The following is a 14208-nucleotide window of genomic DNA, read 5'->3' as shown; positions in this document are numbered from 1 at the left end:
ACTAAAATATATTATCATCCATGAAGTAATTTGGTGTCTTTGCATTTATCCCAAATAGGAATGACCTGACACAGAAAGCTTTGGGTATCTGTGATTTGCTTGCCTAATTGAGAAAGCAGCTGAACATCACTTGAAAAGCAGCAAAAGCTGTTACTGAAGGCTTGTGGGGAGCCAGCATCTCTGAGGAGGTACAGTTCAAAATCAGATCCAAAATGAATTTCAACACCCATCTATTGAGTTTTGTCCTATGCAATGCCTTGGTTAGTGCTCAAATTAATGAGAATCTGCATGCAATTGGCTGCTATTAATTTTACAGCCAAATTTGAATGTCACTGTTGTAGAATTGATTTTAGGCTAAATAAATCTGGAAAAAAAGAGCCTTAAAAGAATGAAGGTGAAGAAATGTGCTTTGATGATATTGTTATATATATAATCTCTGAATTAATCAGTGTCATATTTGCTGTGATGTAAAGCCAAAAGAAAGTTATTTTAGGGCATTCCTTTCATTTAGGAACATTGTTACTTCAACAAATAGGAAGTTCTAGTGAGTGTTTTACAAAAGGGGCAAAAATCACTATGTAAGTTCCCTTTTACTGTAGTTTGAGATAAGTGCAATGTCTGCAGCGTATTTCCCACACTTGTCATATCTCAGACAAATTATTTTGATGCTAGATAAGTTCCATTTATGTATAAGACTAATCTCATAATGAAAAATGCCAATTTACTGCTAATAATTTAAAATTTTCCACAGAAGCCAAGGCTAAAGCTGGCTACAATCAGTACTACACTTATTTAACACTTCTGATCAGGGTTATGTACCCAAATCAGAAAATACTGCTCAGAATCTGAGGCTTGCCTCCAGTCATTATCAGGGTTCTTTCGAAACTGAAACATACTGGTATAAATTGAAATATTTTTCTTCTCAGAGCACCATTACTCAGGCTGTAGATGTAATGGCAGTAGAGGTTCTAATGAATGTGGTTGATTAAAAAGGCATTTAAGTTTGTTTTTTTTTTTTTGTCAAAGTTAGCTTTGCCAGCCATGGAGCAAATGTGATAAAAAGCTTAATAAGGGAGCTGAACCTCTCCTCCAGCCCCTGGGCTTTCTTAGGCTGCATCTTCCATACGACTACAATGAGAGACAAAAGAAGAGGCAAATGAGGTCTAGGAGCTGGTTTTTAGCCACTTGTTCTGGGATGTGGCAAATGAGATTTTGAATGCCCACACTTCCCTATTGATTACAGGGAGAACACTCAAGGTTAATTAATTCCTCCTCTGTAATCACAAGCAGTTGAAAGCTGGCATAAATTTTCAAAGTACGTGTACATCCATCAAAAACTGCTAAATGAAATATCTGAACACCATCTAAATGCAAATCTTTTTCAGAAATTATTTGTGTTCAAATCCATAATATCAAATATGTTTTTTAAAGCTTGACATCCTTCTTCCAAAATAATTGGTACTAAGACAACACTTTAGGTGGAAAAAATTTACAAAGCAAGGTATTTATGTATTCACTAAATAAGAAACACACACACAAAAATTTATCTAAATAAAGTTATGCTTTTAATATTTTAGTATTTTACTTTTGCTCATCTACAGTATTTTACTTCTGAATTTTCTTTGACGTGAGGACTGTGAAATATGCCAGGCTGTGATTTGGCTTCGATATAGAAATAAATGTACAATAGGCATATATAATCACAAGAGTGAAACTCACAAAGAAAATTTGGTGTTAGTACTAAAACCAAAATCACTGTTAATATTGAAAGTCAAGGAATTCTCAGCTGTTTTTAAGGTATACTATTGCTTTGATCCCTTTTTAATAAATTCTCTCCTTACTGATGTTGTGCTACCACATACTACTTCAGCAGTCATTATTCTACTTGGATATGTCCTAATATGTCACAAATTGAATATATTTTGATGAGAGAGAATGCGGTTTTTCTTCTGGTGCAGGTCTTTGTGGAGCACAGTCCCTTGTTCTAAGTGGACTGGAAGACGACAGTTCATGTGGAGGAAGATCCATATCACCAGCTTGTAAGCAATCACAGCATCTGTCCTTACTGGCAAGACTTTGGACACTTTACATGGGAACTGATCTGTCAGTTCCACAATGAACCACTAGAAGGGCTATGCACTTATTCCATGACCTTCTCAGATCATTATTGGCTCATTTCCCAGTTTTTGATGGTGTGTCTTCTTAAGCGATTAGCGTTGAAATGCAATTCCTCTCTGATTTCCCCATGGCTGTTTAAGGCTCAGCTTTCTCACCTTGAGACACCCAACCCCTGTTCAGAGAGGAAAAAATTGGACAGTGAGTGACAGTTGGATACAAGATAAGTTCCAAAGCCTCCATTAGCCTACATATTATGTGCTGGAAGGTATAACCTGAACTGAAAGTTCTGTTTGTGTTGTTGAGGAACTTGCTAATAATTGCCAAAGAACTGATTGATCCCCTAGCTCTGTAGTGCAATATATCTACTCATTCTTTCCATGTCCTTTGGAGATACTCAGTCATAAAGTCTCTAGTAACCAAACATCTAGAGGTGGTAAGGGCTGTTCTTTGTGCTGCTACAGTTTCTAGGAGTTTATAGTGAAAGAAAGACAGAGCCTGCTGGAGACAGGCCCATATATGTTAGGACCAAAGGGAGATGCTCCCTCACTGCCTGGATACAGGGGCAGGTTGGGGGCCTCCAGTGCAAGTTTTTCACAGGTGGTATGGAATAAATGGCAAGAAATAGTTCCAGTTGTTTTGAGAACCATAAACCAGCCTTGTGGCTTCCCAGGGGCCCTGCAATTCCTGGTGTTAGTACAGCAAGTCCTTTGGCTGCAACGGCAACTATTCTACAGAGCTTTCCAAGAAGTAACCTGTGGTTTTCTGTGGCTGCAGCTTTTGCTGCTGGGCACAACTGTAATGCACAAACTTGTTAGAACAAAATCTGCTTTGGATTGTATCTGGCCTGTCAGTTTGAGAGATTTCTCCTTCAGCAGATGGTAATAATTTTTACCAAACATTACAGAATTAGACATTTACTGAAAGACACATGCTCACTGCATGGTAGCCATGTGCATCTCCTGCCTGACTAGCACTGCCAAAATCTTACACCATCCTCGTTTGCATATGCCTCAACTTTGGGTCCAGAACACAACACAGAACAGTGTGGCTTGCACAGATTTCTGCTAGTAAACTTGACATTGTACAGATTTAAAAGCCTGGATGCTCAGGTCTAAGCAGAAAATACTGTAAAACTCTTTCCTCAGATCTTTTCACCAATGACAGCCACAATTGCTGGTTTTTCAAATGGGAGATGTCCCTGAGTTCAAGGAAGTACACAAAGCACTATGAGTCTCTTTCTGGAATTCCAAACTTTATGCTTTGTAGGATTTTTGAATCCTTCCCAAGTCCTGATGTTGAGTGTAATGTTGCTGTCAGGCATGTCCTGCCAAGGAAACAGCACTAAATGTTTTCTGCATACCACGTATACAATCTTATAGACCACAAACCCAGCCTTAGAAATCAAGCCATAACTAAAGAGAAAAGACAAGAAAAAGTTGCATGGGCTTTAAGAAGGTAACCCTTACAAAATTTAACCTGATGTAGAGAATTTCTCGTGAGAGAAAAAAAGATACTAAACAAGTGTCTGATTTGAATTCTGTAACACTGATAGCAAAATATAAGAATAAGCAAACCTCAGGACTTTAAATTTACTCCATCTCTTATTTCTCTAAATTATTTAGCACACTACAGTAAATGATGAAAATTTTAAAAAATGAAGAAGAAATGTGCCACATGAAGAAAGCAACAAGAAGCATCACTTCAGCAGATGGCTGCTATTTAGTTAAAAACTTTCCATCCCTTATACCTAGAAATGAGTGTTTCTTTTGCAGAAAACCTATACAGCATTTAGGTCAAGTTAAATGATAACAACTGTGTTCTGTACACTTTGTACTCCTTTCATAGAAAAAATGTCAGCACTCTTTGTCAGCAATATGGTGATGGATGAGGCTGAATCCTAAAGTATAAAAATCATAAGCTGGAGATGAAAAGCATCATATAAAACTGATGACCATGTAAATACTTACATGCTAACGCATAGCAGTTTGTAAAGAATTTTGGCAGCTGCTTATTAAAGAAATGGACAGGAGTGTCATTCCTTTCTGCTTTAGGATCCACGTTGTGCTTGAATTAAATGTGTGTGGGGGAAGAAGAGCATTCCAGGGAGAAGCCAATTATGGGGATGAAAGAAATATGTGCTGGGAAGATCCACATGAGAGCAGGGTTGGAGGGAGGGATTAATTGACACTTGGTGGAGTGAAAGCCATTTTCACATATTTCTGTTTTGTACATCCTCCTACTCTGCTGGATGTGTTCCTGCTTGTGCCTGTCTCTGCCTTTTTCCTGACCAGAGCAATGATGTGAGCAAGCTTGCAAAACAAAATGCAACATTAAAGTGGAACCACTAAGTAATGCAGCTGTGGAATTCTGTACACAAGTGTTATTGTAGAGTTTTAGTGCAAAAGTAATGTCTCTGTATTTTCATAAATGTTTCCTATTTTGAGATAAGTAAATTGATTGAGCTAAGCCACAAATGTGTGCAGGAGAATGATCAAACCCTTCAGAGAGTGACTCTAATAAAAAATGAATGAATGAATGAATGAATGAATGAATGAATGAATGAATGAATGAATGAAGCAATGCTTCATAAGCTAAGCACCCCTATTTTGAGAAAAACATACCTGCAAGTATGAAACTGTATTGGAAAAGGGGTGGTGGTGGGAGGAATATGCTCCTTATTCTTTGAAAGAAGGTATTTCACTTCAATGACTGAGCTGGTGCATTTGCCTCAGGATGGGAATTCCTCCCATGGAGAACCAGAACCAAGAACACCCAGATCCAGATGGAAATTTGGGACAGAAAGCAAAGGTAACCTAGACAGTCACAACTGCCTTGGAGGGACAATTTGTTGCGCCAACAGTGTGGGCTTAAGACTGAAGGCTGAATGAATAGGAAAAAATAATAACCATTCAGATATGTCTTACCTTACTTTTTAATAAAAACAAATTTCTACTTTATTTGAAAGGAATTTCTTTATTTGAAGAAATAAGTAAATAAAACTCAGGCAAAATATTAAAGTATATTGGAGGAAACAAACTTTAACAGTTCCACATGTTTTCAAGATATTACTAAGAGATGCCGAATCTGCTCAAACACAGTGTAAGACTTTTTTGTGTATTGTGCATTGCTCAATACTTCAGATAATTCAGGCATTTTAATGACAAGCAGACTTGATTAAATGAGAAAGAGATGCAAATGTCATTGGCAACTACTTATAATATCCCCTTAAACAATCACACCAACACATGAAAAATAAAATCCTTTTGCTTTATTTTATTTTATTTTGTTTAAAAACAATATCCCATATTGTTCTGAGTGGGCAGACATCTTGAGAAGGGTTCAACATATTTATATTTATATTATATTTAATTTATATCACTATTTACTTTTTCTTACTGTTATTAAAATTCTAGATATTTAGCATATTTGAAAACCAAGCAATTTTTGGTACCTAACTTTAGAAAATGATGTTTTGTCATTTTACATGTAATTTCATTTCACAGTAAGGTAAAGTAATAAAAAGGTCACATTCTAAATAAAGGATTCAATATACAGTATTTAGCTCTTCATTTTTACAAATATTTCTCTTACACTCCGTTGATCTTTCTGTTGGATTTCAGTACTTTGCAACTTAACACCTAACTTATCGTTCTGTGATAACACAGCAATGACTGGAAAGACTTGAGACTTTTCCTGTTTATTATAAACAAAGAGAAAAAAAAGGCATACATAAGCATTTATAAATTGATACATTTAACTAGGATACATTTTTTTAGTTCTATCCCTTCTCTTAATAAAATATGTTTCTTCATTACATTCTGCATAGTCTCATTCAAAAGTCTAGAGAGAAATGTGCTCAGAGGACAGTCATTCCAGTATAGGAGCAATTTAACTAGGATACATTTTTTTAGTTCTATCCCTTCTCTTAATAAAATATTAAATTTTCATTTCACTTCATTAAATTCTGCATAGTCTCATTCAAAATCTAGAGAGAAATGTGCTCAGAAGACAGTCATTCCAGTATAGGAACACGTAATTTGGAGCTACTTGGGGAAAACAAAGAGGGAAAAAGGAGAGATATTTGACATCTTTGCAAAGCTCCTAGCACAATGGTGGGTGAGTTTAGCTGCTGCCCTTGGTGATGACTGATGAAGACTCTTCACTGGTGAAATGCCTGATTGGAGTGGCACATCTTGAATGCCCTCATGTCTCACACAGCAGCTCACTAGAACACTTGGACTCAGCCTGGCCTGTGGTTAGTCAACATTGTGAACTCACAACCCTTCAGTGCATGCTCTGCCCTAATTAAAAGAAGATTTTCAGTTTCTACCACTACATCCAAAGACTATACTGAGCACACAGTCAGTAGAAATGCTTCTCTCAGCCATCTCCAATCTTACTCCTGATAGGAAAGTGGTTTTGTACACTTTTAAAAGCTTTTTTTCTGGGTGTGGGGTATTTACAAAGCACCTTACTTTTAGAGATGGCAGTAAGTGTCATTATCAGTCTATAAACCATTAAACGTGTCTTCAGGGACAAAAATTAAACTTGCAATAATTACAGGGTTGGTCAGATTTTAAAGATGTGCTGTAATTTCAGTTGACTGTTTAATTTGACATGAGGGTCATATAAAGTCGGGGGTTTTTTAATCTTGAATTTACAGTCTTTCTATTCCTAGATAGGCACTAAATGGCAGTGCAGATGAGGAATTTTTACTGACACAGTGCTAATTATAGTTTCCTGTGGGAACAATTGTACTTCCCATGTTGGTGGAACAGTGTGGAAGGTGAGCTGTCTATTTACGGACATTTATTCACATTGTCCTCTAGCCACGATTATGGGAGGACTTAATATGTTTATATAATCCTAAACCATGTTGGTGGAACAGTGTGGAAGGTGAGCTGTCTATTTACGGACATTTATTCACATTGTCCTCTAGCCACGATTATGGGAGGACATTTATGAAAATAAATGCTTATATAATCCCAGCTCAATCCAACAGTTCCTATCCTGACTGCTTCTGTTGTATAACCAAAATTGTCTATGTCCAGTCAATATGTGCAACAGAACTGCAAGAAACAAGAGCTGAGGTAGAATGTCTCAGTTATGTTATTTCCTTCTATTATATTATAAAATTGGGCTTGCATCTTTTCACAATTCCTGTGCCAGTGCACCCCACTGGATAATAGGGGTTATCCCACAGTCAAAAAACAAGTTTAAAAGCATTGCTATTTTGAACATTTAATGGATCACTGATAGTTTTCTTAATATTCTTAAATGATTATGCACATTGACAGAGAAGCTACTCATCTGAACTGTAAGGAAGTGAGACTGGCAATATACTGTGGGGGAATTCTGTGCTAAAAAGCAGTAGAAGCAAATTTGTCTGCATATAAAAAACAGAGATAAGGGGCACATAAAGGCAATTAAAAAATCTCAACACTGCACAAAAGACAGAAGAATGCAGCAGGCAAACAACATGCAGGAAGGCAGAGAGGATACGTAGCTGAGAGGAGGAAGAAGGATTTTATTCCTGCTTACCTTAAGTGTGCTTACCCACACTCTGTCCAAAAAATGCTGAAAACTCTTGGAAAGGTTCCTGATGACTTTTGGATCTCTTTTTTATTATTTTTTTAAGCAATTGGGATCTCTTGCTTTCACAGTAAGATGGATGCTAAGCCAGGTGACAGTGTCCCCATATACCTTGAATCATCTGGCTGGTGCATGTGGTTTACTCCTTGAGACAGTTAGGAGCTGTGGGATGCTCTCTATCTGCTGGGCAAAGGTTTGCCTCTTCTTTCTGACTCCACAGTATAGCAGAAGCAATATTGATATCTGAGCTGTGCCTTTCACCATTTGATTATTGGAAAAAATGTAAACACTTCTGACTGTTGCCTAAAACCAGAATGAAAGTGTGATGTTCAATAATGTGTTGAAGTGTGACTTTAGTTAGGGAGAGCTTTTCTCTGACAGTGGAAATGGGCTGTCACACAGCACAGGTGGCTTCAGGAGGCACTCCCTCATTTAAGGCAAGCAGCTGTGAGCTTTGAAATCCTGTGCCAGTGGACTAAAAATATGCACTCGTTTAAATTATTTCAAATGAGAACTGTAATACAATATCTGTATGAAAATAGCTCTAAAAGCACCAAAAAACTGAGTTGTCAATAATTTCCAGTATCTGGAAGTTAACCAGACTTTCTGTTATGCAAAACCATACTGAGCCATTTGGCTTCCTCTGTCTTCATAAAGCTCTTGAAGCCCAAGCCCCATAGGTATAATAACTTTGATTTTACTGAACCTATGCTACTTAACTATGATGTGCATTAGGAGTTTCTATGACAATACTTAGAGGAAAGTTATAGAGAGCTTGTTAGAAAAAAAATCTTTTTGTCTTGGAACTGCCCATTGTAATTTTATCCTTCCTACAACTGCCTAAAGGCGTATTCAAAGATCATGCTTTATTAAATATCATTTGTCATTTTTCCACTTGAGTCTTTAACTTTGTTCATTCCATCTATGACTTCTATAGGATTTTGCTTCAAAGAAAGTGTCTTGTCTGTAGTTAGTCCAATGATAAGGCAGGAGGCAGTAAATGTACAAGTGAAAAAAGTCTGGGAAATAAAAAAAAATATTTAAAGTGGTGATCTGCTGGAGAGCTCTAATACAACCAGGAAAAGCACTGCTGGAAAAAATTCAGGGAAGGAGAAATAGGGACTAGTGCCAGGTACTGTAAGTGCAAAGACTCGGGATAGATGTGCAGCCAGCGAAGTGTCAGTGCCATTGGTGTGGAAAGCAGCCACTTAAAGCTGTGATGTGGCAGGGGATCAGAGACTACTGCTGCTGCAGCTCCATGCAGGGAAGAAGCTACATCACACAACAGCTGGACTCTGTCTCACAGCCTTGAGGACTTGCCTGGGTTGTCAGTCAACCTTGCAAAAAACTGTTCTGCTGCTAGATGACTGTACTCTACTCTCTTTAAAATCTGGGGACATTTTTGAGAAATAACTCTGCCCTGCCACCCCTCTTGCCTCTAACTCATAAATCCTCCCCCCAAAAAACAAACAAAACAAAACAAAACAAAAATGATATGTACATTTGAGTTTTCCCAAAAATATTAATTTTGTTTTGATTGGGTCATCAAAGAAGAGACATTGTTTATGCATATTTTAAAATGTGCATAGTTTTGCGTGGATTAGTGGAGCCCAGATGATGAAAATGTCTATTTGCATAGGCTTCCAAATAGCAGGATGTTTGTCCAGATTTGTTTATGGTAATCATTTCCGCTGACCTGTGGATCTGTATGCTTGAGCTTTTATTTAAAAGCTAAAGGCAGAAGATGACTTTGTTATCTTGCACAGCTGATGGAAACCATGAATTTTGCTTTCATAGTCAAACATCTTCTCCGATGACTCTCTCATCTTCATTTGGGACTGGATTTCATTCTTCTGTCATTAATGCCATGGAGAGGGCCAGCAGGGGTGGGAAAATTACTATACCCATCATTTTATTGCTTTGTTTATGAAATTATTCAATGATTCAGATTGTTAAGATTTTAAGGGCTTGAACACAAAAGGTCATCATTGCTTATTTTCCACTGAGGCCTATGTGAGCTTACAGAGGGTGCCAGAGTTCAGCTTTTGCCCTAAGCAAGGATGGTGATATGATTTCAAACCTACTCATCAGCATATCACAGAAGAAATATGTCAAACATATTTAATACTGATATTGTACAGGAATAAACATTTCAGTTTATGAATAAGAGTGACCACAAAGTCCGGAGGTAAATTCAGATATTGGGAAGCAATATGAGGTTTGTGCATCTCTGGAAATAATCAAGAAATCAACTGAAATGCTTTTGTGAAAAAATCTGTTAGAATTGAAAGGATTTAGAAAAGACCTTAAGGTTTTTGAAAGCCTGACTGAAAAAGTGACTGACCAGAAGAATTCAACTTATTTAGTTTATCCAGGACAAGGTTGAAAAGTTCAGCAGGAATCTCTTGCAAAATATAATACATGACTCATAAATCTAAGAGAAAAATGAAAATAGAGTTAAATTAACTCTCACTTACAGAAAAGGTTATCAGCACTTTTGAAATTTAGCACTCGCTATTTAACTTGGTGTTGGTTAAAAGTTGATACTAGATACTGTTTAGACATTATATATGTATAATATATAAATATACAAAAAAATTAAGGTTTTTTTGCAAAGAAGTATACATAAATGTGTTGATACATATCTGTATATCTGAACATTTAATCTTTAATCGATAATGCTGCAAACTCGTGGTGTTTATGTGACATTTTCTCGGAAAAAATTATAGGGCTACATTGGCCTTAGCACTCAACTTAAGTAGTAGAAGTAAACATATAGGTGAGATACTATTATTATATTAATATTCCTGCTTAGGACAGGTAACAGGCAAAATTAGTGAGTATGAACTAGTAGAACATGGGACTGCAGATGCTGTTTACTTAGAAAGATGGCTGAAAAATTACCACTATCTAAGAAATTTGTTTTATATATATTTTGCACTATAAAATAAAAATCTGCCTGCAGAAGATAATGCTTGATCATGGTATATAGTATTTTCCAGCTTAATTATTAGCAGCCATCTTCCTTTACCCCATATTTATCAAGTTTCAAACTGAGGAAGATCACCCAGTGCATAGGGCAAAACTCTATTTTCCAACGCAATATAAGATATTAGCAGCCATCTTCCTTTACCCCATATTTATCAAGTTTCAAACTGAGGAGGAAGGGATCACCCTGTGCATAGGGCTAAACTATTTTCCACCACAATATAAGTGAGGAGAAAGGAAAATATTGATTTCTGAAAGTTCTTCCTATATTTTCACTGACAGATTATTAGAGGAGGGCTCCATACACTTTTCTTTGTATTTTGACATTTGAGTTCAGAGCTGGTTGCGTACTTGAATGCCAAGAACCAATAAAAACAACTAAACCTGGGATGCATTAGGACTGTAAAGGCACGTATACTGGAAAAGCTGCAGCCATTGTGCACAGTCATGATCAACTGTAGCCTCAGGTTTGCTTGTAAAATATGTTTATCATGAAGGATATTATGTTAGTCACTATAATCCTGATAATTTATCAAACTGATTCAAAATATATTCATAACTTATACAAGAGAGAAGAGAATATGTAACGTTTTCTCATTAAATAGGAACCAGATGAATTAATATTACAATATTGATATAGCTTCTGTGAGATGACACATTGCTTTAACACTTCCGAATATTTATAAATTCTATTTTTCCCTTTAATTTCAGAAAAAAATTTCTTATTCCTTTAATATCTATCATTCAGTACCTATCAAGTAAGAATTTCATAAAGGTGCTATTTTCTTTTACTACAATACTGGACATGGTTTAATAACTTTTAAAAAATATCTGCTTTGCTTATTGTAATATGTAGTAAGCATTTGTGTCAAGTGTGCATGCAATGAAACTCTTTAAAAGCACACTTCTGATTGTGTTAGTAAACTTGCCAAGTAGTTCAGTCTGGACAGCATTAAAAAACTCATACAAACAAAACTGAAAACCAAACCAGACAATTTCCAAACAAAAAACCAAAAACCACAAAGCCAAAACAAAAAAACAAAAATCACAACACGTCCCCCAAATAAAGAAAAAACCCCAATGCTGTAGTTCAGCCTTGTCCTTAACAGAAATTCTGCCTATGCAGCATTAACAATGCAACCCAAAACCTGTAGAAAACTGCTGCTAACTCCGCAGCACACTGTCTCTGAGTCCTGAGACTGAGTGATGTGTCATGAAGAGGACAGAAAATGCACAAGCAGCTTCACAGAGATTAAATCATTGCATCTGGAATAAAAAAAAATCAGGTTACAAGCAAGTCTGTTTGTGTATTGTGTAACTCTCATCACCGTTCCTCTGGAGCGCCTTCAGAAATCAGTGTGCAATCAACACACCAAGCCTTTTGGTCAATTCTATAGGGAATTCCTGTCTTGTTCCTGGCAATCTAAGAACCTGGATAACTCTAGGGAGATGTCTTAGACCCTTGCAAATTTTTGGCCATACAAACAGTGCTCTTGCTGGCTTGGTTACGCTGGTCTGGGTATATCGTACACATTGCACAATTAGCTGCACAAAGCCACTGTAAACAGGTAATTAAAATATGTTGAGCAGCTGGGAATCAGGACAGGGAAACAAAGAAGGGTGCAATCAAGGAATGTTGCTTATCATCATATTATTTATAAAGGACAGATAATAGCTAGATATATAATAGATATTTGCTATGACAAGGAACATATGGTTTTAGAGTCTAGATTCCGAACCAAATTAACATTGTACTGGAAACCATAGTTGTGTCTATGCACTGCTAAGGTGTTAAGAAAACTGAACAACTTCCTCAGCAGCTATATTAAAAAAGCTGAACTTCAGGCATCTTTGGCCACCTATTATGATGAATAAAATTAAATGGAAGGTGTCTCCTAGAGCTTATGCTATCAAGGGGCTGTAGCATCAGGATGCTGGATAACTCCATCCATTTAAGAAACAGGAAGCAATAGATTAATGATGACCAGGGTGTTTGTACACCAAGAAGAAACTGGCTAAAACATCTGTGCCTTTAATGATTTTCTTTGACAGAATTCTTACAGATATTTGTGAAAAAAACCCCATGTCTTTCCAACACTTAATCCTCCCAGAAAAACAAAAAAATGGCCCTGATATTGAATCAACACTCTCCTGAACACTGAACCTCTCCTTGACTGCAGGAGAATTTCATCATGTGGGAGCACTAGAAACAGCTTCCCTTAACTTTACACTGTGTGTATAAAGTCAGTGATGAATTAATTTAATGTCAGACAAATCTTCAAAAGCAATAGCATTCTTTTGTTTTTAATTAGAACCTGCCTTTTTTAGATATTAAAATTTAGATACTTCAGCTTTCTCTAATTTACCACTGTATTTTTGGAAGTGTATTTCTAAACATTTGCCAGTACATATATGGTTATGTCACTACCCTTCCTGGATTTGACATCTGTTTATATCGCAGACTGTATGTTGCAGTCTTGTTATACTGGATGAAAAAGATTTTTAATAAATGTACTTATTTCAGCTGTTCTAATACTTGTTTTTTCTTCATACAAGTACCACAAAGTAAAATACATGGATTTAAACAATATATGGGTTTATTCCTTTTAGTCTAGTTCCAGCTGAATAATCCATAAGAAAAAAGAAAATTTGTTTTACATTGTCTCAAGGATGTTTCAATAAGTAGGTCTATTGTGATTTGCATTTAATATCAGGAATATGCAAAAATATTAGATACATTTTTTCACTTGTGAATAGCATATCAGAAATCTTTTTCTACAGTGAGGCTGAGATTCAGAAAGATATTTGGGCATATAATTCCTGTTTCATAACCACAGGGTTATATCTATCAAGCACTTTAAGAATTCTGGCTACTATTCACTCTTAGTTACCCAGGACCCTGGTACCTGTCTGGCATTTCAACTTTTCCTCTTTCTAGTCTCCCATTTTCCTTTACAACTGGTCTCAACTGAAACTTCTGTCTTGGGTTTTTTTTTTCCCCAGACAGAGAAGTGCTCCTTTTCTCTGTAACTTCTAGCTTGGGTTGTAGTCTTGACTCACAGAGAAAGAAAATATGAAGTTATAAGTAATAATAACCAATACACATTACTGGGAATGTGCAAGGGAATCCAAACCTTTCAACATTTTTAATTTCAAGAAAAGAAGATTTTTATAGTCCACTGTTGATTGTGTGCAAAATCACAGACACAGACTCTTCTATTTGGGTAATTGAATAGCTTCGTGTACAAAAATTTGTGATGTACTATCAATGTTTAAAGAAAACTTTAGAAACGCATTTATATCTATAAGTGCTTTTTAGAAATACCTTTAAATAAAACATTGTATAATTACTAGATGTAACAACTGCAATAAGCATTTCATATTGCTCACTCAAAAACTATTCACTCAAGTCCAATTGAATTTTGCACCATGAGACAGGCCAAAAGAATACTTAGTTCTAAGTTTTACAGGAAAACATAAAACATAGTTTTGCATGCCTAAGTCTACTAC

This window comes from Passer montanus, unplaced genomic scaffold (genome assembly GCF_014805655.1).
Source record: "Passer montanus isolate IOZ18808 unplaced genomic scaffold, ASM1480565v1 scaffold11, whole genome shotgun sequence".
Taxonomy (NCBI): domain Eukaryota; kingdom Metazoa; phylum Chordata; class Aves; order Passeriformes; family Passeridae; genus Passer; species Passer montanus.
Note: the sequence above shows the minus strand (reverse complement) of the source record.